Below are 25,030 nucleotides of genomic sequence, written 5' to 3' on the forward strand. Positions count from 1 at the left end.
CCTAACCCTGACTAAACCACACCACTTAACCACAGCCAAGTTATCATTTTCAGTGGTGTAAATACTTCAGTAAAAATACTTAAAAGTACTACTTAAGTAGGTGTTTTTTTAGGGTATCTGTACTTCACTATTTATATTTTTTGACAACGTGTACTTTTATTCCACTACATTCCTAAAGAAAACAATGTACTTTTTATTCTTTACATTTTCCCTGACCCTCAAAGTACTTACATTGTGAATGCTTAGCAGGACAGGACAAGGGTCCAATTCACTCACTAAACAGAGAACATCCCTGGTCATCCCTACTGCCTCTGATCTGGAGGACTCACTAAACAGAGAACATCTCTGGTCGTCCCTACTGCCTCTGATCTGGAGGACTCACTAAACAGAGAACATCCCTGGTCATCCCTACTGCCTCTGATCTGGAGGACTCACTAAACAGAGAACATCCCTGGTCATCCCTACTGCCTCTGATCTGGAGGACTCACTAAACAGAGAACATCCCTGGTCATCCCTACTGCCTCTGATCTGGAGGACTCACTAAACAGAGAACATCCCTGGTCATCCCTACTGCCTCTGATCTAGCAGACTCACTAAACAGAGAACATACCTGGTCATCCCTACTGCCTCTGATCTGGAGGACTCACTAAACAGAGAACATCCCTGGTCATCCCTACTGCCTCTGATCTGGAGGACTCACTAAACAGAGAACATCCCTGGTCATCCCTACTGCCTCTGATCTGGAGGACTCACTAAACGGAGAACATCCCTGGTCATCCCTACTGCCTCTGATCTGGAGGACTCACTAAACAGAGAACATCCCTGGTCATCCCTACTGCCTCTGATCTGGAGGACTCACTAAACGGAGAACATCCCTGGTCATCCCTACTGCCTCTGATCTGGAGGACTCACTAAACAGAGAACATCCCTGGTCATCCCTACTGCCTCTGATCTAGCAGACTCACTAAACAGAGAACATACCTGGTCATCCCTACTGCCTCTGATCTGGAGGACTCACTAAACAGAGAACATCCCTGGTCATCCCTACTGCCTCTGATCTGACAGACTCACTAAACAGAGAACATCCCTGGTCATCCCTACTGCCTCTGATCTGGAGGACTCACTAAACAGAGAACATTACATTTACATTTACATTTAAGTCATTTAGCAGACGCTCTTATCCAGAGCGACTTACAAATTGGTGCTTTCACCTTATGACATCCAGTGGAACAGCCACTTTACAATAGTGCATCTAGGTCTTTTAAGGGGGGTGAGAAGGATTACTTTATCCTATCCTAGGTATTCCTTAAAGAGGTGGGGTTTCAGGTGTCTCCGGAAGGTGGTGATTGACTCCGCTGTCCTGGCGTCGTGAGGGAGTTTGTTCCACCATTGGGGGGCCAGAGCAGCGAACAGTTTTGACTGGGCTGAGCGGGAACTGTACTTCCTCAGTGGTAGGGAGGCGAGCAGGCCAGAGGTGGATGAACGCAGTGCCCTTGTTTGGGTGTAGGGCCTGATCAGAGCCTGGAGGTACTGAGGTGCCGTTCCCCTCACAGCTCCGTAGGCAAGCACCATGGTCTTGTAGCGGATGCGAGCTTCAACTGGAAGCCAGTGGAGAGAGCGGAGGAGCGGGGTGACGTGGAGAGAACTTGGGAAGGTTGAACACCAGACGGGCTGCGGCGTTCTGGATGAGTTGTAGGGGTTTAATGGCACAGGCAGGGAGCCCAGCCAACAGCGAGTTGCAGTAATCCAGACGGGAGATGACAAGTGCCTGGATTAGGACCTGCGCCGCTTCCTGTGTGAGGCAGGGTCGTACTCTGCGGATGTTGTAGAGCATGAACCTACAGGAACGGGCCACCGCCTTGATGTTATTTGAGAACGACAGGGTGTTGTCCAGGATCACGCCAAGGTTCTTAGCGCTCTGGGACGAGGACACAATGGAGTTGTCAACCGTGATGGCGAGATCATGGAACGGGCAGTCCTTCCCCGGGAGGAAGAGCAGCTCCGTCTTGCCGAGGTTCAGCTTGAGGTGATGATCCGTCATCCACACTGATATGTCTGCCAGACATGCAGAGATGCGATTCGCCACCTGGTCGTCAGAAGGGGGAAAGGAGAAGATTAATTGTGTGTCGTCTGCATAGCAATGATAGGAGAGACCATGTGAGGTTATGACAGAGCCAAGTGACTTGGTATATAGCGAGAATAGGAGAGGGCCTAGAACAGAGCCCTGGGGGACACCAGTGGTGAGAGCACGTGGTGAGGAGACGGATTCTCGCCACGCCACCTGGTAGGAGCGACCTGTCAGGTAGGACGCAATCCAAGCGTGGGCCGCACCGGAGATGCCCAACTCGGAGAGGGTGGAGAGGAGGATCTGATGGTTCACAGTATCGAAGGCAGCCGATAGGTCTAGAAGGATGAGAGCAGAGGAGAGAGAGTTAGCTTTAGCAGTGCGGAGCGCCTCCGTGATACAGAGAAGAGCAGTCTCAGTTGAATGACTAGTCTTGAAACCTGACTGATTTGGATCAAGAAGGTCATTCTGAGAGAGATAGCGGGAGAGCTGGCCAAGGACGGCACGTTCAAGAGTTTTGGAGAGAAAAGAAAGAAGGGATACTGGTCTGTAGTTGTTGACATCGGAGGGATCGAGTGTAGGTTTTTTCAGAAGGGGTGCAACTCTCGCTCTCTTGAAGACGGGAGGGACGTAGCCAGCGGTCATGGATGAGTTGATGAGCGAGGTGAGGTAAGGGAGAAGGTCACCGGAGATGGTCTGGAGAAGAGAGGAGGGGATAGGGTCAAGCGGGCAGGTTGTTGGGCGGCCGGCCGTCACAAGACGCGAGATGTCATCTGGAGAGAGAGGGAAGAAAGAGGTCAGAGCACAGGGTAGGGCAGTGTGAGCAGAACCAGCGGTGTCGTTTGACTTAGCAAACGAGGATCGGATGTCGTCGACCTTCTTTTCAAAATGGTTGACGAAGTCATCTGCAGAGAGGGAGGAGGGGGGAGGATTCAAGAGGGAGGAGAAGGTGGCAAAGAGCTTCCTAGGGTTAGAGGCAGATGCTTGGAATTTAGAGTGGTAGAAAGTGGCTTTAGCAGCAGAGACAGAGGAGGAAAATGTAGAGAGGAGGGAGTGAAAGGATGCCAGGTCCGCAGGGAGGCGAGTTTTCCTCCATTTCCGCTCGGCTGCCCGGAGCCCTGTTCTGTGAGCTCGCAATGAGTCGTCGAGCCACGGAGCGGGAGGGGAGGACCGAGCCGGCCTGGAGGATAGGGGACATAGAGAGTCAAAGGATGCAGAAAGGGAGGAGAGGAGGGTTGAGGAGGCAGAATCAGGAGATAGGTTGGAGAAGGTTTGAGCAGAGGGAAGAGATGATAGGATGGAAGAGGAGAGAGTAGCGGGGGAGAGAGAGCGAAGGTTGGGACGGCGCGATACCATCCGAGTAGGGGCAGTGTGGGAAGTGTTGGATGAGAGCGAGAGGGAAAAGGATACAAGGTAGTGGTCGAACATCCCTGGTCATCCCTACTGCCCTGTGCAACGTGCAGACAGACAGTATCTATTATTGATTGATTGATTGATTGATTGACTATAACTTTTTAAAATCACCCAGCATTGCTCCAGGTAAATGTTTCACTTCTTCAGCCATTCCTGAACCTGCAACAAAAAAAACAATCCACATATGGACAGAACCAACTAGTAACCGGAAGGTTGCAAGTTCAAACCCCCGAGCTGACAAGGTACAAATCTGTCGTTCTGCCCCTGAACAGGCAGTTAACCCACTGTTCCTAGGCCGTCATTGAAAATAAGAATTTGTTCTTAACTGACTTGCCTCGTTAAATAAAGGTAAAACAAACAAAAAAAACATTACAAGGTATGATTCTCCTCTCTTTTTTTAACGAGGAAAACTAAACTAAAAATAATAAAAAAGTATTTTTGCAAGATTTACATGTTCCTTTCTGTTCAATGACTCATGAAAACAACTCTCACCTGGGAAAACCCAGTCCATTGATGATCAGTAAAAATGACTTTGGACTGTCGTCAAAGAATGTAGATACTGTATGTAAAACCAATGCAACAAATGGATTTGAATTGGCACTGGTGAACAGCACTGTCCTGAAACCTTTCAGATTTTTAACACTACCAGAAATCATAAAAATACAGACTTTGCAAGGCTTTAAAAAAAATAAAAACTTAAAGTTCATCCCTGTGCCCTGTACCTTGTGCCGGTGATCCGTTTGTAGTCATCTTTAGAGTACACAGCCAGGATGCTAACCCCAGATCCAATGTTGACCAGCAGCATAGGGAACGGGTCGGCCAGACTGCACGGTGTCTTCACGCTGTTCTGGGTGTCTGACGGGTTCTCAAAGTAGAAGCACTCGGGGTGGCCGTTGAACCTCACGGAGTCCACATAGAGCAGGCCGTGAATCAGACAGTCAAGCTCATCCAGCTTCAACAGCTCTAAATCAGCCATCTGTAGAGGGGGGAGGAGAGAGAGAGAGAGAGAGAGAGAGCGAGAGGTGTGAGGAAAACCAAAGCATGATGCAAAACCTCAGTCACCTGCTCCCTCAACCCTGACTGCGTAAACAAATCAGGTCTGCGGCCAGACAACATAGAAGCCCAGCCGGTCAGCACCACAACCAAGTGCCTGACAGTACAGCTCGTCTTCGCAGCACTGGTACAGTAAAGCATCGGCCTCAAGTCCAGACAAAATTAAAATAACAATGTCTTATCAAACACAGAACACCCTTCCTTGACTGGAATCAAATCAAACTATTAGTCACATGCGCCGAATACAACAGGTGTAGTAGACCTTACCGTGAAATGCTGAATACAACAGGTGTAGTAGACCTTACCGTGAAATGCTGACTTACAAGCCCTTAACCAACAATGCAGTTTAAAGAAAATAGAGTTAAGAAAACATTGACTAAATAAACAGTAAATATTGTCACGGGTGACTGGAGTCTTGGACAATTTTTGGGCCTTCCTCTGACACCGGCTAGTATATAGGTCCTGGATGTCAGGAGGCTTGGCCCCAGTGACACATTACCCTCTGTAGGCCTTACGGTCAGGTGCAGAGCAGTTGCCATGTCAGGCGGTGATGCAACCGGTCAGGATGCTCTCGATGGTGCAGCTGTAGAACGTTTTGAGGATCTGAGGACCCATGCCAAATCTTTTCAGTCTCCTGAGGGGGAAACGTTTTTGTCGTGCCCTCATCACGACTGTCTTGGTGTTAGTGGACCGTGATAGTTTGTTAGTGGACCGTGATAGTTTGTTCGGGATGTGACTCGCCACACTGCAGACCCATCGATGAGAATGGGGGCGTGTTCAGCCCTCCTTTTCCTATAGTCCACGATCATCTCCTTTGTCTTGATCACGTTGAGGAAGAGGTTGTTGTCCTGGCACCATACTGCCAGGTCTCTGACCTCCTCCCTATATCATGTCTCATCGTTGTCGGTGATCAGGCCTACCACCGTTGTGTCGTCAGCAAACTTAATAATTGTGTTGGAGTCGTGTTTGGCCACGCAGTCGTGGGTGAACAGGGAGTACAGGAGGGGACTAAGGGTGCACCCCTGAGGGGCCCCAGTGTTGAAGATTAGCGTGATAGATGCGTTTCCTACCCTTACCACCTGGGGGTGGCCCATCAGGAAGTCCAGGACCCAGTTGCAGAGGGAAATGTTTAGTCCCAGGGTCCTTAGCTTCGTGATGAGCTTTGACGGCACTATGGTGTTGAACGCTGAGCTGTAGTCAATGAATAGCAATCTCACATAGGTGTTCCTTTTGTCCAGGTGGGAAAGGGCAGTGTAGAGTGCAATAGAAATTGCGTCATCTGTGGATCTGTTAGGGCAGTATGCAAATTGGAGTGGGTCTAGGGTTTCTGGGATAATGGTGTTGATGTGAGCCATTACCAGCCTTTCAAAGCACTTCATGGCTACAGATAGTCATTTAGGCAGGTTACCTTCACTTTCTTGGGCACAGGGACTATGGTGGTCTGCTTGAAACAAGTAGGTATTACAGACTCTTATGGTCAAATTTGCCAAATGGAGGGCGAAGGAGAGCTTAGTCTCTGTGTGGAGTAAAGGTTGTCTAGAGTTTTTTTCTTCATTACTTATGTGACATGCTGGTAGAAATGAGGCTGCAATGTCATCAGGTCACCCGTTGTCTCGTTCTCTCACTCACCGTTCTGAAGTCATCAGGTCACCCGTTGTCTCGTTCTCTCACTCACCGTTCTGAAGTCATCAGGTCACCCGTTGTCTCGTTCTCTCACTCACCGTTCTGAAGTCGTCAGGTCACCCGTTGTCTCGTTCTCTCACTCACCGTTCTGAAGTCGTCAGGTCACCCGTTGTCTCGTTCTCTCACTCACCGTTCTGAAGTCGTTCTCGAACTTGTAGGCCCCTCCGCCCGTGGCGCAGAGCGTGGTGTGGAGGCTGGAGAAGTTCTTGTCGCTGCCCATCTGGATGAAGCGGTGCATGGCCTGCGTGGGGAAGCGGATGAAGTGCAGGTTGCCCGTCCGGCCGCACATGGTCAGGTTCTTCAGTTCCAGGTGGACGTCTCGGACACCCGTCTTCCCGTACGCCGTGTTGGAGGTCAGGTAGCGGCGGATGCTCTTCAGGTTTTCCACTTCTTCCTGTTCCTCCTCCGCCGTGATGTCCTTAGGCTCGAAGTAGACCAGCTTCACCAGAGTACCGCCGATGTCCATCCCAAACCAGGGGAAGGCTGTCAAGGCAAAGCAAGAAATAAGTTAGCATTGAAGGTGTTATTATCGCATGGTTACTGTGTCGTTTGCCTGTCATCAGAAAAGTACAGATCCGTCTGCCTCGCATGCATCCAATTAATTGTTCAATTACATTTTATTTAATGTAACCTTTATTTAACTAGGCAAGTCAGTTAAGAACAAATTCTAATTTACAGTGACGGTCTACCCGGGGAACAGTGGGTTAACTGCCTTGTTCAGGGGCAGAACAACTGATTTTTTACCTTGTCAGCTCTGGGATTCGATCCAGCAACCTTTCGGTTACTAGTTCAACACTCTAACCACTAGGCTACCCTTCCGCCCCGTTCATGCAGTTGGAAAACAAGGTTGTATTCAGACAGCAATAGTATTCTTAATGCCCCCTAAAACAGAATTCCATGCCTTATGCAACCAAAGTGTCTGTTGTGCCCTTGGGCTGAGTATAATCATTATAATTCCCTTCTCCCAGCTCACGTGGCTTGCTCAGATATCTCAATTCTTATTAGCCAATGCATGTCACGTGATCAGGGCCTTCTCACGGGTATCGCAGATCCAAAGTATTCCACAAGTGAAGACCGACATCGGGAATGCAACCATGCGCCTCCTTATCGAATTCCCAATGTGAACTGTACACATTTACTTTTCGTGAGCCAATCAGATGAGTAGATGTAAGGAACAGCAAAAGCACTAGCCTGTGAATCTACAAAAGTAGTATTCCTATTGGTCAGATTGTCCTCCTTCTGTGACAAGAACGGAATATTCCAAACATAGTCTGGGACAGTTGTGGGAAGCGATAGATCCCAAATTAATACAACCACTGTATACATCAAAAAAACACTTAAAAGCAAATGACGCAACCAATCAGAACGTTTAGCTTACCATGTTGATAAAGTATTGGGCTATTTCTTCACAAGCGTAGCAGCACTCACAAGGCAGTAAGGCTATAAGAGCAAATGTTTCAGCGTCGTCCAGGTTAAGGGGAGGGTTTGGCCTGCCGGTATTTTTCCACCACTGCTTTCAATGTAGCATCATCATAGGATGCCACCTTTCCAACAAGTCAGTTCGTCAAATTTCTGCCCAGCAAGGGCTGTCGCACGCAACTTTAAGTGTGAAAGAACTTGACTGGCCTGGACAGAGCCCTGACCTTAACCCCATTGAACACCTTTGGGATGCATTGGAACACCAACTGCGAGCCAGGCCTAACATCAGTGCCCTGACCTCACTAATGCTCGTGGCTGAATGGAAGCAAGTCCCCGCAGCAATGTTCCAACATCTAGTGGAAAGCCTTCCCAGAAGAGTGGAGGCTGTTATAGCAGCAATGTTCCAACATCTAGTGGAAAGCCTTCCCAGAAGAGTGGAGGCTGTTATAGCAGCAATGTTCCAACATCTAGTGGAAAGCCTTCCCAGAAGAGTGGAGGCTGTTATAGCAGCAATGTTCCAACATCTAGTGGAAAGCCTTCCCAGAAGAGTGGAGGCTGATATAGCAGCAATGTTCCAACATCTAGTGGAAAGCCTTCCCAGAAGAGTGGAGGCTGTTATAGCAGCAAACGGGGACCAACTCCATATTAATGTCCATGAGTTTGGAATGAGATGTTGGACGATCAGGTGTCCACATACTTTTGGTAATTTGGTGTATTTTAAAATGTTGACTGCCTCTGCTCAGATTGCAAGGTGGGTGATGTTGCAGTGGCCTTTCTCTCCGATCAGTGCCTCAAGTACGCCGACAGAATCAAGCCTTTAGATATGAATAATTATCGTACTTTATATTTGTCAAAACATGACTGGCGTTAAGCCTACAGTGCCTTCGGAATGTATTCAGACCCCTTGACGTTTTCCACATTTTTGTTACGTTGAAACGTTATTCTAAAATGGAATAAATAAAACATTTTCCTCGTCAATCTACACGCAATACCCCATAATGACATCACAATACCCCATAATGACAAATGACAAAAAAACTGGTTTGTAGAAATGTTTGAAAATGTATAAAAATAAAAAAAACAGAAACAAATCATATTTACATAAGTATTCCTTCCAACGGGACAACGACCCTAAACACACAGCCAAGACAACGCAGGAGTGGCTTCATGGACAAGTCTCTGAATGTCCTTGAGTGGCCCTGCCAGAGCCCGGACTTGAACCCTATCGAACATCTCTGGAGAGACCTGAAAATAGATGCTCCCCATCCAACCTGACAGAGCTTGAGGGGATCTGCAGAGAAGAATGGGAGAAACTCCCCAAATACAGCTGTGCCAAGCTTGTAGCGTCATACCCAAGAAGACTAGAGGCTGCCAAAGTAAAGTGTGTAAATGTGATCAGTAAGTATTTATAATACATTTGCAAAATATATGTTTTCGCTTAGTCATTAGGGGTTGTGTGTAGATTGATGAGGGAAAAAATGAATTGAATTCATTTTAGAATAAGGCTGTAACGTAACAAAATGTGGAAGAAGTGAAAGGGTCTGAATGCTTTCTGAATGCACTGTATGTAATTAAAAAGTCTGGCAACATTTCAAGCTCTTCCCTCAGGTCAGCATCGGTCTGGACAAGACAGGCTGTAGCCAATACCCATACAGGTATGTAGGCAAATTATTTTTGTACACACACACACACTTATGTTTTTCTTAACAGAGGAACTACTGTTTTTCGGTTATCCAATCAATTTAAATTGGCTATTTTCGTTAATGGCCTTGATGCCCTGGCAGATTAGGTACCTTTGGAAAGGGCAAATGGCCTTGCTCCCAAAATCATGAAATTCCAGGCCTGAGTCTCACTTCTATTTTTAGGGAGAACGATTAATTGAGATGCATCTTAGAACGAGGCCTCTTTGCTGGTCTTTCTAGTTATTGTGTGTTCTTAAGCACGTTGCACTACGTTCAAGCTTGGGCGGTGCGCTACTTTATTGTTTGTTTGGCAGTCATGTAAGTTGTTTAGTGACAGAAGAAGAAATTATTGGACAAAATAAGTCAGGGAACCACTCTCACCTCTGCATGTGTAACGGATGTGAAATAGCTAGCTAGTTAGCGGTGGTGCGCGCTAAATAGCGTTTCAATCGGTGACGTCACTTGCTCTGAGACCTTCAAGTAGTGGTTCCCCTTGCTCTGCAAGGGCCGCGGCTTTTGTGGAGCGATGGGTAACGATGCTTCAGGGGTGACTGTTGTTGATGTGTGCAGAGGGTCCCTGGTTCGCGCCCGGGTATGGGCGAGGGGACAGTCTAAAGTTATACATGTCCATTCCAGAGCCTGCCCGACACTATTCCATGAACATGTTGCCTCGAAGAGCTGGCCCGTCTGTGACTAGAACTAGGCTATTTTCTAAAGTTTACATTTACCAAAGAAACTAATAGCTACTATAAAATGTAATCAACATTTTAAGAGACTTTCACTCATCTCCTTGTCTGCAGTGTGTTCATTTAGCAGTGCTCTGATGTTATAAGTAATGAGGGAAAATGTCACAGCTGGGAATTAGGAGAGACTTTGCCTGACAAGAGGCAAAGTCTGCCTCATGAAGCTGGTTGAGACAATGCCGAGAGATTGCAAAGCTGTCATCAAGGCAAAAGGGTGGCTACTTTGAATAATCTCAAAGTATAAAATATATTTTGATTCATTTAACACTTTTTTTGGTTACTACATGATTCCATATGTGTTATGTCTTCTGTAGAAAACAGTAAAAATAAAGACAAATCCTGGAATGAGTAGGTGTGTCCAAACTTCTGACCAGGAGTGTATGTTTCACAAGTTTGAATAGCATCGTACAGTCAGTAGAGCTGTAGAGCGCGGTACAGTCAGTAGAACACGATATAGTCAGTAGAACGCAGTACAGTCAGTAGAGCGCGGTACAGTCAGTAGAACGCGGTACAGTCAGAGCGCGGTACAGTCAGTAGAGCGCGGTACAGTCAGTAGAACGCGGTACAGTCAGTAGAACGCGGTAGTCAGTAGAACGCGGTACAGTCAGTAGAACGCGGTACAGTCAGTAGAGCGCGGCACAGTCAGTAGAACGCGGTACAGTCAGTAGAGCGCGGTACAGTCAGTAGAGCGCGGTAGACAGTAGAGCGCGGTACAGTCAGTAGAACGCGGTACAGTCAGTAGAACGCAGTAGAACGCGGTACAGTCAGTAGAACGCGGTACAGTCAGTAGAGCGCGGTACAGTCAGTAGAACGCGGTACAGTCAGTAGAACGCGGCACAGTCAGTAGAACGCGGCACAGTCAGTAGAGCGCGGTACAGTCAGTAGAACACGGTAGTGTTCTATGTTCCTATGCAGTATATTGCACTGTACTCTACGGTACTGCACAAAACTCTACTGAACTCTACAATACTGCATAGGGCGGTATACCATATTTTACTATATACACCGGTATTTATGCACGGACCGGTTTGGGTTTTTACTTTACCTTCTATAACGTTATTTTAATGTTTGGTTTGTTAAAATTGTGTAGCGCTGTGTGTAACATCCATTTGTATAGTTTACTCCGCTACTTAAATCCCTCTCCGCTCTTTCTCGCCACGCCCCTTTCCACACAGACCTAGTCCCGCCCCCTGTCAGTCAAGGAGCGCATGTGTTGTTGCTCGACCACGAGACACTTTCGTTCAGTCTGCATGGTCAACGCAGCACATGTAACAACGTTGATGACAACGATGTCACCAATTTCATCTTGATATCAATCAATCACAAGCGTTCTATAATTACAATATTAGTTTGTGTTTCTTACATCTGCAAACAGCTAGTTTGTATTTTCTTAGCAAGTTAAGCTAAATCGTGTTAGCCACTAATGCTAATCGCAGCTAATAAAAGTACTGAGCTAACTAATACAGACTGATGCCTGTACTGGAGGAGACTTAAATCAGCATGTTGTTCGTGTAACAGTATCTTTTAAATCAAAGATAGAATAGGCGAAGTATGAATATGTTGGCTATATGAATGAAGATTTAATGTAGCCAAAGACTATAGGGTCCCCTAGGAAACACTGAACGTCACTTTGGTTCCTACCCTTTCACAATAACTCCTCCGTGGCATTTGCATTCATTGTTATGTCAAACACTACTCAAATTGCCCACTATTATTTTATATTCCAACTATAGAATTATAATAAACATTCTATTTCTACGATTCCAAAAGTTCACCCAAATGTTTTGATATAAATCGCAATTGCACCATTTGGTTAAAAATAAGGCCTAGTATTTTTGATTCTCAAATTATCTGAAATGAGGGCAGGAAATGCAGAAATTGATGGAAATGCATGAACTTATTTTTAGGTTGAAGTCTAATTGAACAGTATAAACCAATCAGAATGGAGAAAGACTCATTTAGAATATATATATATATATATATATATATATATATATATATATGTGTGTGTGTGTGTTGCCACACTATTCATAAAGCAAAATGTAGAACTTTCATTAATCAAAAAAACATAAAATACCGTCATAAATTTGAATAATACCATACACGATATGATGGCCATATCTCCCAGCCCTAGTACTGCGCTCCACTCTACGCCACTGTGATAACCAAACCTACGGAACATGTGGAGAATAACAATCATGGCCATATTTATCCATTTCTGTGAAGTACAAGTCAGAGACCCAGGATGTAATTCAATTACTGAGTGTAAATCAATTTCACTTACTGTACTTCAAAACTCAAGGTGTCATATCATAGCTGACAACCCAGTCTTTCTGCAGACATCTTTTAATCTTAATTGGGAGGAGATTTTTTAAAACAGAGTCCCACCTGCATTGCTTGCTGTTTGGGGGTTTTAGGCTGGGTTTCTGTACAGCACTTTGAGATATCAGCTGATCTACGAAGGGCTATATAAATACATTTGATTTGATTAAAAACCTAAAAGGGAGATTTGACTATTAGTCCGTTACCAAAGTTTGCATCGGCACAGTTCTTCCACTAAATTAGTTTTTTGTAAATTTTTCAGTGAAAATTGTTGAAAGTAGTCCTTGTGCATAGACTTGTGTGGTTTGTTAAACTTTGAAATCAAATGGTTTTTTGTCGAAGCGTAATTCCGTTAATATGGAATTGTCCTTAAACCATATCTGATAGGAATCCACGAAAACATGCAGGGAAGTAATAATGTTTTTGAAATCATATTTAAAGAGCCTTCAAAATAATAAAATAAATAAATAAAAGCACTGTAAAAGCAAAGACTATAAAACTAAAACAAGATTAAAGATAATCCTCACTTCCAACTGATTAAACAAGACCAAGGTCTGCTGTTCCAACCTTTTCTTAGGTTGAAGACTTACTAGGTGATAGGCAAACCTGCTTCTCTGGTAGTGGAATCATTCTTTATCAGGGAGCAAGGCTAGGGGCACATGACAGTCACCCCACCAGAGGCACCTGCCCTGTCCAACTGTGTGTGTGTGTGTGTGTGTGTGTCCAGATGAAGGGGCAACGAACAGACAGACCAGGACATGTGGGTGAAAGGTGTCCGTTTTCCTCCCCCTCCCCCTGCCATGGCTCTCTGCAACCACAAGGGGGTTGAGAAGGTGTCTGTGTGTGGAGAGGGGAGGTATGGTACAGATGTCAAATCAAATAGAAATGTAAAGGTCACAGTAGAGGTAACATATCTAGCTATCTGTAAGTGATCTTTATTCAGAATGTCTTCTAATTCCGGTATGTGGTTCTCGTTCACATCCTGTATGTCGTGTACCTACAATCTGAATATCAGTTAGCGGTCAGGAGGTTAAATGGTTCTCTTCTTCTCCTACTCCCTTTAGTTTCTTTCTCTTTGCCCCATCAATGCTACAGGATTAGTGACTGGTAAACCCTGTAGCCCAGGGTTGGGGTCAATTACCATTTCAATTCAAGAAGTACATTCCAATTCCAAACTGTCTTCAATGCTTTTCAATGAGACATGTGGAATTGGAATGTGGAATTGGAATGTACTTTCTGAATTGCAATGGAGCCCAACCCTGGTGAAGATTACCATACTGCACATCTCCTCTTGATTTCTATTACAATGCAAGAGACAAGAACCCACCCTTCTTTGGGTGGTAATGTTATGTTTTAAATGTGGTATTGATTGCTGCTGCCTTCTTGGCCAAGTCTCTCTTCCTTAAAAAAAAAAAAAAAAAAAAGACTGTCTCAATGGGTTTTTCCTGGTTAAATATACACTGACGTTCAAAAGTTTGGAGTCACATAGAAATGTCCTTGTTTTTTTAAAGCATTTTTTGTAAAAATAAAATTGATCAAAAATAGTGTAGCCATAGTAATTTACAATATTAACAATTGTAGCTGGAAAAGGCAGATTTTTTATGAAATATCTACAGTTGAAGTCGGAAGTTGACATACCCCTTAGCCAAATACATTTAAACTCAGTTTTTAACAATTCCTGACATTTAATCCTAGTAATAATTCCCTGTCTTAGGTCAGTTAGGATCACCACTTTATTTTAAGAATGTGAAATGTCAGAATAATAGTAACGAGAATGATTTCAGCTTTTATTTCTTTCATCACATTCCCAGTGGGTCAGAAGTTTACATACACTCAATTAGTATTTGCACAAAGTAGATGTCCTAACCAACTTGCCAAAACTATAGTTTGTTAACAAGACATTTGTGGAGTGGTTGAAAAATGAGTTTTAATGACTCCAACCTAAGTGTATGTAAACTTTCGACTTCAACTGTACAGAGGCCCATTATCAGCAACCATCACTCCTGTGTTCCAATGGCACGTTGTGTTAGCTAATCCAAGTTCATAATTTTAAAAGGTTAATTGATCATTAGAAAACCCTTTTGCAATTATGTTAACAGAGTTGAAAACTGTTGTCCTGATTAAAGAAGCAATACAACTGTCCATCTTTAGACTAGTTGAGTATCTGGAGCATCAGAATTTGTGGGTTTGATTACAGGCTCAAAATGTCCAGAAACAAAGAACTTTCTTCTGAAAATCATCAGTCTAATCTTGTTCTGAGAAATGAAGGCTATTTCATGCGAGAAATTACCAAGAAACTTAAGATCTCACACAATGCTGTGTCCTACTTCCTTCACGGAACAGCTCAAACTGTCTCTAGCCAGAATAGAAAGAGGAGTGGGAGGCACCGGTGCATAACTGAGTGAGAGGACAAGTACATTAGTGTGTCTAGTTTGAGAAACAAACGCCTCTCAAGTCCTCATCTGGAAGCTTCATTAAATAGTACCCACAAAACACCAGTCGCAACATCAACAGTGAAGAGTCTACTCCGGGAGGCTGGCCTTCAAGGACATTTCTAAGTGACCCCAAACTTTTGAACGATAGTTGTATAGATTTTTTTTATTGAATTGACGTTACACCATTTTGGAGGCTGTTGAGGAGAGAACGGCTCATAATAATGTCTGGAACGGAGCGAATGGCATCAAACCATGTGTTTGATTCCATTCCACCTATTCCGTTCCAGACATTACCTTCCTCCCCAATTAAAGGCGACACCAAACTCCTGTGGCTGACACCTACAAGTGAAACAGGGTGTCAGTGTCCACAAAACATGCTAATCATCTCATCGGTGAACTGTAACTAGTGGAAGAACTCGACTCATGGAATCAGGTGTCCAGTCTGGAGTCTTTCTTAATGAGAGCCGTTCCGTAAAAACAAAAGATCACCACACTTTTAAATCCACCCTTTCCTTTCCTCACTTCCTTCCCTGACTATGTCAGACGCTCCTGGGTGGTTTCAGCTTCCCTAATCCTAACCTTAACCATTAGTGGTGAAAATTGCAAAACTGACCCAAGAGCAGCGTCAACTTCGTACTACTCCCAGATGCTCTATAGAAAGGCTTTAGTCCAGACATCTCCAACCCTGTTCCTGGAGATCTTATCTTCCTGTAGGTTTTATTTCCAACCCTGGTCCTGGAGAGATACAGTCCTGTAGGTTTTTATCTTCAACCCTGGTCCTGGAGAGCTACCGTCCTGTAGGTTTTATTTCCAACCCTGGTCCTGGAGAGATACCGTCCTGTAGGTTTTATTTCCAACCCTGGTCCTGGAGAGATACCGTCCTGTAGGTTTTTATCTTCAACCCTGGTCCTGGAGAGATACCGTCCTGTAGGTTTTAACTCCAACCCTGTTCCTGGAGAGATACCGTCCTGTAGGTTTTAACTCCAACCCTGTTCCTGTAGAGCTACCGTCCTGTAGGTTTGATCTCCAACCCTGGTCTTGGAGAGCTACCGTCCTGTAGGTTTTATCTCCAACCCTGGTCCTAGAGAGCTACCGTCCTGTAGGTTTTATCTCCAACCCTGTACCTGGAGAGCTACCGTCCTGTAGGTTTTATCTCCAACCCTGTACCTGGAGAGATACCGTCCTGTAGGTTTTATCTCCAACCCTGTACCTGGAGAGATACCGTCCTGTAGGTTTTAACTGCAACCCTGTACCTGGAGAGATACCGTCCTGTAGGTTTTATCTCCAACCCTGTACCTGGAGAGCTACCGTCCTGTAGGTTTTATCTCCAACCCTGTACCTGGAGAGATACAGTCCTGTAGGTTTTATCTCCAACCCCGGTCCAGGGTTAGAGAGCCCTGATAGGCTATTGGTTTGCCTACTCAACGTCTCTCTTAAACACGCCTACAATTGAAATGTTCTGCAGCTTGGTGGCTGTCAAACTGATCTGGTGCTACAATTAATTGATACTATAAATGTACAGCATATTTAAGGGAAAATACCACTCAAAACTAAATACATTGTGGTGTTTGTTTTATTACTCCATTGTTGATATAGTCACAAAATGTTTTGCCTGTCAGCATTTCATGACCAGCTGAGGTGTTAGGCAAATAGGAACTGTGTTTGCTTTAGCCAATTCTGATGCAGTACATCATACAATCCCCCCTGGGTAGATAACCTATAGCTATAATACTCAATGGTAAATGTTAAGAGAGAAGGTCCTCCAAATGACAACTCAGAAAGAATGTTGAGGGTGTTGCCAAGTTGAATGTGCAATATATTCCAGTGTAATTACAGTACACCACTTCAGATTTAAAATTAGGCCTAATTTGAAATCTCTCTCTATATTGATGCTGATATTAAATCACACCATATTTTGGTCCTGATGTGTGTGTGTGTTACTGATATGTTCACCTGTAGGCTCGGTTGGTATGCGTGTCATTTATGTGACTACATTCTGCGTTGCATTAGACAATGTTAGTGGTTTAAAATCAGATCGTTCATGGTAAATGGCTTCAGTCAACTTGAAGTATGCATTGTCACATTAGCATGTGAAACACAATCTCAGTGTCAGACCTATCTCAAATTGGCACCAGAGATCAACATTTACAGTTGGACAACAGATTAATTATTATCCAAACAATATTGGCTTCTGATGTGAACATTCGGCTCCGAATGTAGTCGATAGGACCAACATTAGGTTCAGAATATAGTCGATAGGACCAACATTATGCTCCGAATATAGTCGATAGGACCAACATTAGGTTCAGAATATAGTCGATAGGACCAACATTAGGTCCTGAATATAGTCGATAGGACCAACATTAGGTTCAGAATATAGTCGATAGGACCAACATTAGGTCCTGAATATAGTCGATAGGACCAACATTAGGTTCAGAATATAGTCGATAGGACCAACATTAGGTTCAGAATATAGTCGATAGGACCAACATTAGGTTCAGAATATAGTCGATAGGACCAACATTAGGTCCTGAATATAGTCGATAGGACCAACATTAGGTTCAGAATATAGTCGATAGGACCAACATTAGGTCCTGAATATAGTCGATAGGACCAACATTAGGTTCAGAATATAGGACCAACATTAGGTCCTGAATATAGTCGATAGGACCAACATTAGGTCCTGAATATAGACCAACATTAGGTTCAGAATATAGGACCAACATTAGGTCCTGAATATAGTCGATAGGACCAACATTAGGTCCTGAATATAGTCGATAGGACCAACATTAGGGACGATAGGACCAACATTAGGTTCAGAATATAGTCGATAGGACCAACATTAGGTTCAGAATATAGTCGATAGGACCAACATTAGGTTCAGAATATAGTCGATAGGACCAACATTATGCTCCGAATATAGTCGATAGGACCAACATTAGGTCCTGAATATAGTCGATAGGACCAACATTAGGTCCTGAATATAGTCGATAGGACCAACATTAGGTCCTGAATATAGTCGATAGGACCAACATTAGGTCCTGAATATAGTCGATAGGACCAACATTAGGTTCAGAATATAGTCGATAGGACCAACATTAGCTTCAGAATATAGTCGATAGGACCAACATTAGGTTCAGAATATAGTCGATAGGACCAACATTAGGTCCTGAATATAGTCGATAGGACCAACATTAGGTTCAGAATATAGTCGATAGGACCAACATTAGGTTCAGAATATAGTCGATAGGACCAACATTAGGTTCAGAATATAGTCGATAGGACCAACATTAGGTTCAGAATATAGTCGATAGGACCAACATTAGGTTCAGAATATAGTCGATAGGACCAACATTAGGTTCAGAATATAGTCGATAGGACCAACATTAGGTCCTGAATATAGTCGATAGGACCAAGAGATACAATGCTGTTGTCGGTGAAACCGTCCACTTGACTGAAATCTCATAGAGGTTCCTCTAAAAACCAGAGTAGGACATGTGCGACAACTAGGACAACTAGGGCAACTAGGACAACTAGGGCAACTAGGGCAACTAGGACAACTAGGACATAACAGAAAACACTATTTGCTCTCTCCAGTCTAACACAATTAGAGCTGAGGAATGCCGACTAGCAGGCTTAACCAATGGGACCGTTGAACGTGCCGGGAGGTCTGTACTAGAAAGAAACTCGACAATACTGGAGAGAATGTTTCTCAGTTTCTCAGTGTCCCCGAGGGTGTTAAATAATGGCAGTGCAGAATAGCCCTACTTGTGACAACATTTGTAATCTACTCTTGACAAATTAAAAAATAAAAACACTGTACCTTGTTTCCTATCATTCTGTATGTTCCGAGTTCCATCGTCGTGGAAACAATAGCAAACCAACGTACCCGGCTTCTTTACGTTTCTGGGTTTCATAGTGGTGTGCTCTGGTGAACGCAAACACACTCATGAATACCCGAAAGAATGCAGGCATGCGAAGTTAAGATCGGTATTTTTACAATCCTTTGTTTCCCCAGTTTCTATTGACACAGCAAATAAAACACTTTCTTGCATCGTGACTTCGTCTCCCAAGTTTTAAACTTCTAACAGAAACCAGGGAAAAGGGAATGCTGTACATTCGGTGGGGGGGGGGGGGGGGGGGGGGCCTGGCTCTTGCACCCAGCCTTGCAGAGATAGGGGCGGCCGCTGCTTGGCAGAAGTACACCAAGCCTTGTTATCAGTATTGATTTCACCTTCTGACTGAGAAGACGGCAACCACGGGGCAACTATTGTCAAAACAAAAAGGAGTCACTTGTTTTCTATTGAATGACAAAATAACGTGGCTGGATCTAACACCCCAACGTGGCTGGGTCTAACACCACAGCGTGACTGGATCTAACACCCCAACGTGGCCGGGTCTAACACCACAGCGTGGCTGGGTCTAACACCCCAACGTGGCTGGGTCTAACACCCCAACGTGGCTGGGTCTAACACCCCAACGTGGCTGGGTCTAACACCCCAACGTGGCTGGATCTAACACCACAACGTGGCTGGGTCTAACACTACAACGTGGCCGGATCTAACACCACAACGTGGCTGGGTCTAACACCCCAACGTGGCTGGATCTAACACCACAACATGGCTGGGTCTAACACCCCAACGTGGCTGGGTCTAACACCACAACATGGCTGGGTCTAACACCCCAACGTGGCTGGGTCTAACAATAGATCATATCTAGCACATCATTGTTAATATTAGGAGCCAACTAGTTAAATAGGGTGGCTAACTAACAGTCTAAAGGCACAGCCCCTTTACACATACCTGAATGTTGACTCTGTGAAATGGTGCTGCCGGCAAAAGACTAAACGTATACCGACAGAATGTCTACAACACACGAGCATCAACCAAAACACCAAGGCTATCCTCACTGGGACGCCAACCTGGCCCCTATAATGATCATGCAAGACATTCAGTACCATGCATAGCTGGCTATGCAACTTCTTTAATTACATCTAACACAGTGGCTTACAAACCTCTACCCGGTGACCCCCCCCCAGGCGTAGGTCTATCACAATGTTGTTGTAGCCCTAAACTAGCTCACCTGATGAACCTGCCGGTAATCAAGTGCTCGATGATTAGTTGACAGACTAAAATCGTGTGGTGGGAAAAATACCCATGCGTCATACTTGAGTCAAAGTCAAGAGACCTTAATAGTAAATGACTCAAGTAAAAGTCACCCAGTAAAATACTACTTGAGTAAAAGTTTAAAATAATTTGATTTTAAATATACTTGAGTATCAAAGGTAAAAAATAATTTAAAATTCCTTATATTAAGCAAACAAGAGGGCACCATTTTCTAGTTTAAAAAAAAAATGTATTTACCTATAGCTAGGGTCACACTCCAACACTCAGACATCATTTACAAAGCCTGTGTTTAGTGAGTCCTCCAGATCAGAGGCAGTAGGGATGACCATGGATGTTCTCTGTTTAGTGAGTCCTCCAGATCAGAGGCTGTAGGGATGACCATGGATGTTCTCTGTTTAGTGAGTCCTCCAGATCAGAGGCTGTAGGGATGACCATGGATGTTCTCTGTTTAGTGAGTCCTCCACATCAGAGGCTGTAGGGATGACCATGGATGTTCTCTGTTTAGTGAGTCCTCCAGATCAGAGGCAGTAGGGATGCCCAGGGATGTGCTCTTGAGAAGTGTGTGAATTAGACCATTTTACTGTCCTGCTAAAGCATTAAAAATATAACGACTACTTTTTTGGGGTGTCAGAGAAATTGTATTAATTAAAAAGTAAATCATTTTCTTTAGGAATGTAGTGGAGTAAAAGTACTTGTCAAAAATATAAATAGTAAAGTACAGATACCACCAAAAACTACATAAGTAGTACTTTAAAGTATTTTTAATAAAGGACTTTAAACCACTGGGGGTGATAGCTGTGGAATAGTTAAATACGTGTTACGGTTGAGGGGTTTGAAAACCCCCTATGTAGCTGCCTAACATAAATTGTGTAATTTTGATGAGTAAACACAGAAATGACTAAATGCAAAAATTGCACCTGCAAAACACACAATTGTCAGTGTCACGTACGTGGTCTGTTTCTCTTCGCGGACTCAACTCTCTTCGTAACCGGCATCTTTTCGCAGGAGATGACCCATTGGCTTCGACGTGATCGGGCTGCAGGTGATGGAAGTGCTCAATATTGCTACTGTCACCACTACAGTTTCCACTTGATTTGTAAGCGTTACAGCCACCGATGTTAGCCTGGGAATGAAACTCCCTCTGAAGTCCGTTGGCATGACAAGATCCTGACCCTTTTTTCCCGATAATTGATTTTGCTTTATCCATTGTCGCGGTTGTCTAGCTACTTCAGATATCAGACTAAATTAACTAAAATAACCGAAACAAAGAGCTGCTGTCTCTATCTAGCTCGTACGATAAAATACAAACCTGCGCACCCTCCTTAATTATTTATTTTTTAAACGAAATTGCTCGAGTATAAAATATTTCTTCGCTCTTAGTACCAATAATGTGCGCCTTTTATTTAGCTGACAAAAGGTGTAAAGACCTATCCGCCTCAACACGTTTTGTCCAGGAGGTGACTGTCGGTCATTTACTTCCGACTTTTACACCCGGCCGCTACCGCAGTCTGAGTTAAAACAGCCGGTTACCGAGCTAGTTACGTCACAAGTAATGGCTCCCGAACCCGTGTGTGCCCTCTCCGGGGGACACAGGCTATGGCCACTGCTATTTATGATCCTTGGGCCGTCCCTACCATTACCTTAACACATAACCTCAATTCATTACTTTAACGCACTACCTTAATGCACTACCTTAACGCACGACCTTAACGCATTACCTTAACCATGTCAACTGCAATGAGGGGTAGGGACGTCCCAACGATCCCAGATAGTACGGTCCCAAAGGCACCCGTTCTGGTTCTATACAGAAAATACAAACAAGCGTTCAGGTTTAATAAATGCAATAAGCAGAACGGTCGTGTTATAGCGTAACCTTAGGCTTTGGATAAAATAATTATGGTTAGATTATGTAAAGTTACTTCTCTCTGGATGTAGGCTAACGTTCAGCCATGGCTGTGCCATATTTCTAGGTATGTGCTGCAGTTGTCGTCAGTGACCGTCATGTTGAGGTGATTTATAACACACACGCCGCTAAGCAGAGGGCATGACCAGCCAGGCTGTGATGAACATTTTCCTATGTGTTGAAACGGATGCAGATGGAAAAGCTGTTTACTTCTCTGCTATGTCATGTTGTTCTTCCCCAACCTAGCTTTTCAGAGGTGATTATGAAGCTTTTGTTTTCACCTGTGTATCACTCAGTGGGTCAGAGTTGAAGGGTGGCTTTTGTCGATATTTTGTAGACGACATCACGAGGAAACTGTCGGAGTGTATCTTTGGCTGTTGTCGACATTACCTTGTTTTGTCCTGGCACTGACACTATACCAACAGGTCACTGTTGTTGTGTGCAGAGGGTCCCTGGTTCGCGCCCGGGTATGGGCGAGGGGACGGTCTAAAGTTATACTGTTTCATACATAATAGATTAAGGCTCCTCGGGTTCATGAGTGAAGCTGTTCCAGTCCAAAAGTTCTCAATAGCCTAGTTTGTGAGACTGATTAATTACTGTGTAGTTTAAATGATGTCATTTTTAAATGAGGGTTAATTTTTTTGTATTTCAGTCAGTTGTTTATTTATTTCAATTAAAGGGTGTTTGCCTTTCACGCCAGCGACCCAGGTATTGTAGCGATCCTCGCTAAACGAGCCATGTCACAATTCCAACCAAGTGGTGTGACGCGAAGGGTGTTTGCCTTTCACGCCAGAGACCCAGATTTGCTTCGTTCCCTGCCCCGTGGGTTCACTACACTGGTGTCAGAAGTGGGATGGCGGTCCGGACGTGTGAGGGGGCTAAGTAGTTGACGCACGGAACATACCTACCACAGAAGGTTGGTTGCACCTTAAATTGTGGAGGACGTGCTTGTGGTAATGGCTGGAGCGAATAAGTGGAATGGTATCAAATATATCAAACATATGGTTCTATGGTTTCCATGTGTTTGATGCCATTCCATTCGCTCCGTTCCAGACATTATTATGATCCGTCCTCCCCTCAGCAGCCTCCACTGGTACCTACCCGTTCCGGCCACCAAGTGGTCTACCCTGTTGGCGCGATGCGTGTGGTGTTTGTATTTTACGCCAGCGACCCCGGTTTGCTCCCCTGCCCCCACCGTTCACTACAGCAGGGCTATGTTTAGGAATTGCATCTTTTTAAAGGCCATTTCCGATTGAGGCGACGTAGCCTACGGCATTTGAACGTGAATGGGACTTTTGCGAATGTTTGAACATTTGTCTTTAAAAGCCTCAATGCCTATAATCAAGGCCTCAGTCAATCTAACTGGTACAATAAGGGATCAAAAAACATACAACAAAACATGTGATAGTCTGATTGCTGTCTTCCCCATATAACAAGTGCCTAAAAGGATATTATTTTGTTCCTATTGAAATGTAAATTTGTTTTAATCTATCGGTTTCACCCTATGAGAGATGTTATTCTAGTCTTGTTCATGTCTGCGATCTTTGTAGAAATGTTCACCAGTATGTACTGTTTTTTTGTGCTATTTACATCACAACATAAGACTCAATTAAGCATGTATGAGGAACAGTACACTGTAAAATAAATATATATGTTATTTCACAGGACTTTAATAGGTCATTTTTAAACATGCATTTTTCAGGACATTTCCTGTAATTAATATTAACATTTTCTTTGCACTGTGATTTTACGAAACAAAATTCAGTGGTTTTACAGTAAATTATTCTATACAGTGAATATTACACATGGTGTAGAGTTAGTTGGCTTTCACTTGGTAAATGTAGTTTTGACGACTGTCCATAGAAACTAAACTGAGGGTTATCTGACTGGAGCATTACTACCATCTAGTGGACAGAAACAGGAAGTAGAAGAGAGAGACCTTAGAACATGGGCGGGGCAATTCCATTCCTCCAGGGCCTGTGATTGGTGTCACAGTTTTGCCGCCCTTATTGACACACCTGACTCCAATAATCACCTAATCATGACCTTCAGTTTAGAATGACATTTGACACATCAGCTGTGTTTGCTAGGGATGTAAAAAAAAAAAAAGTGTGACCCCAATCAGGCCACTGGAGCATACCAGCACAACTAAACCAGCACAACTATACCAGCACAACTATACCAGCACAACTAAACCAGCACAACTATACCAGCACAACTATACCAGCACAACTAAACCAGCACAACTATACCAGCACAACTAAACCAGCACAACTAAACCAGCACATCTATACCAGCACAACTAAACCAGCACATCTATACCAGCACAACTATACCAGCACAACTATACCAGCACAACTATACCAGCACAACTATACCAGCACAACTATACCAGGACAACTATACCAGCACAACTATACCAGCACAACTATACCAGCACAACTATACCAGCACAACTATACCAGCACAACTATACCAGCACAACTAAACCAGCACAACTATACCAGCACAACTATACCAGCACAACTATACCAGCACAACTAAACCAGCACATCTATACCAGCACAACTAAACCAGCACAACTAAACCAGCACAACTATACCAGCACAACTATACCAGCACAACTAAACCAGCACAACTAAACCAGCACAACTATACCAGCACAACTATACCAGCACAACTAAACCAGCACAACTATACCAGCACAACTAAACCAGCACAACTAAACCAGCACAACTAAACCAGCACAACTAAACCAGCACAACTAAACCAGCACATCTATACCAGCACAACTAAACCAGCACATCTATACCAGCACAACTATACCAGCACAACTATACCAGCACAACTATACCAGCACAACTATACCAGCACAACTATACCAGGACAACTATACCAGCACAACTATACCAGCACAACTATACCAGCACAACTAAACCAGCACAACTAAACCAGCACAACTATACCAGCACAACTAAACCAGCACAACTATACCAGCACAACTATACCAGCACAACTATACCAGCACAACTAAACCAGCACAACTAAACCAGCACAACTATACCAGCACAACTATACCAGCACAACTATACCAGCACAACTAAACCAGCACAACTAAACCAGCACAACTATACCAGCACAACTAAACCAGCACATCTATACCAGCACAACTATACCAGCACATCT

General features: G+C 44.1%; 1 pseudogene; it reads right to left on the reverse strand.

Moving 5' to 3' along the window:
• LOC115126022 (pantothenate kinase 3-like) overlaps nt 1–21,948 on the reverse strand; it is a 32,713-nt pseudogene extending 10,765 nt beyond the window's left edge.
• Nucleotides 21,949–25,030: the final 3,082 nt, after the last annotated feature.

Source organism: Oncorhynchus nerka, linkage group LG16, assembly GCF_034236695.1.
Source record: "Oncorhynchus nerka isolate Pitt River linkage group LG16, Oner_Uvic_2.0, whole genome shotgun sequence".
NCBI lineage: Eukaryota > Metazoa > Chordata > Actinopteri > Salmoniformes > Salmonidae > Oncorhynchus > Oncorhynchus nerka.